Here is a 1,675-nt window from a genome sequence, read left to right on the forward strand (position 1 = left end):
GAGGGGGGGGGGGGTTTACAGCTGCGGTAGTTGAGTATTACATTTCTCATCATAGCGCCGCAGGCGGCAGGGCAGAATAAGAGCACAAAGGGGACCACATTGCGACGTGGCACATGAGAAGCAAGCGGATAACATTTTAAACATATAAAAGCTCTCGCTGTGGCGGTTTATTTCGTTCAGCACCGGATCGCTGTTTATTTGACCTGTTATGCGTTTAACACTTTCAGTGTAATGTATTAAAAAATATAATTCCCGCGAAGTAATACGACCTTAAAGAGTTTCGTGACGTTGTGTTTGGGAAAAGAGAAATAATATTTTGTATGTAACGTACGCGAAGGGTTGTTATTTTCCCTGCCCACGCGGCTTCTGCGGCGGCGGCGGCTCCTAGAGAGATGTGTCGCCGGGTGACATCTGTTGCGCCGACTGACAGCGCACCTCTGAGTTATTCATAACCGGGCCCGCAATAGTGCACAGCACGCAGAACAAAATAAATAAATAAAAAAAAACGGCCGACAAACAGTAAACAAAAATATAGTTTGACTTCTTTGGAAATAAAGAAAAAAAAATACATTTTTTTCTCACACCTGACTCTCCGAAGCGTAAAATCTAGGATTGTGTGTGTGTGGTGGTGGTGGTGGTGGTGGTGGTGGTGGTGGTATTGTAACCACAGAGCATAAGCCCATTGCACAGCGCCGCACAGCAGCAGCAGCATTGGCAAACGAGTTGATCGCGTTGTGTGCGGAACGATTAGAGGTGGCGGGGCGAGGAAAGTGGAAAAAAAAGGGGGGAGCCGAAAAAAAATGATGCGCGACTGACAGCATCTTATCAGTGATCATTACCGTGTGGTGGTGGTGGTGCCGGTGCGTGGTGATGCAAGCCTTAATCCTCGTGGGTGGTGCGGGACGATAGGGGTGGACCTCGCAGGGCCGCAGCGAAACCGCCAACCTGATGGGGAAACAAGACAAATCAACATTAATCAAAAATACACTGCAAATTGAATACTTACACGTGTTCAACTTGCAGTTGCACACTACTAACGTTTATCAGTGTAGAGAAAAATAATACAACACATAAGAAAACATTTTCTCATGATAATGCACAGCACATGTACCTTCACGGTAAAAACAATGTCCTATTTTTTGAGGAAAAACGAAAAACTTTGAGGAACTCCCATGTTTGAGGAAGAGTTCTCCGATCTCGCCTTAGATTTAAAGGAATCTTCACAAAAAATGAGGAAAAGTCACACTTTTCTTTTGGGGGGGGGGGGGGGACTTCCTCGAAATCTGAGGAGTTTTTGTCATACCAGGGGAGTTCCTCAAAAGTTTTCCCTTTTTCCTCAAAAAATGAGACATCGTTTTTACCGTGTACAGGGCATAAGGTAGTGGGGGCACAAGGTGATGGCCCAAATACCCCGGAAAAATTTCTTAGTCATATTGTACCGCATGCAGCCGTGCGCGAGGGCTTGCCTATTATACCTTCTCCCAGCACGTCGCCTTTTAGCCCCTTTCGTGTAGACAACGCGTCCACACACGCCTGCATGCGGCACAGAATAACTACGAAAGTATCCGGGGTAAGTGGGCCACCCTTATAAATAAGGGATCCTTAATTGAAGAATGTTCAGTGTTAAAAGACAGGGAGAGGGAGGGAGACAGAGGGAGATAGAGGGAGGGAGAGA

General features: G+C 46.4%; 1 protein-coding gene across 1 annotated transcript in view; it reads right to left on the reverse strand.

Annotated features, from left to right (window-relative positions):
* LOC113213718 (uncharacterized) overlaps positions 1-1,675 on the reverse strand; it is a 73,449-nt gene that overhangs the window by 19,024 nt on the left and 52,750 nt on the right. Inside the window, exon 3 of the mRNA XM_052265223.1 lies at positions 840-945. The gene's annotated coding sequence lies outside the window, so the exon portion shown is untranslated. The remainder of the gene's footprint in view (positions 1-839; positions 946-1,675) is intronic.

Source organism: Frankliniella occidentalis, unplaced genomic scaffold, assembly GCF_000697945.3.
Source record: "Frankliniella occidentalis isolate FOCC.00 unplaced genomic scaffold, Focc_3.1 Scaffold25, whole genome shotgun sequence".
In the NCBI taxonomy this organism is placed as follows: Eukaryota; Metazoa; Arthropoda; class Insecta; order Thysanoptera; family Thripidae; genus Frankliniella; species Frankliniella occidentalis.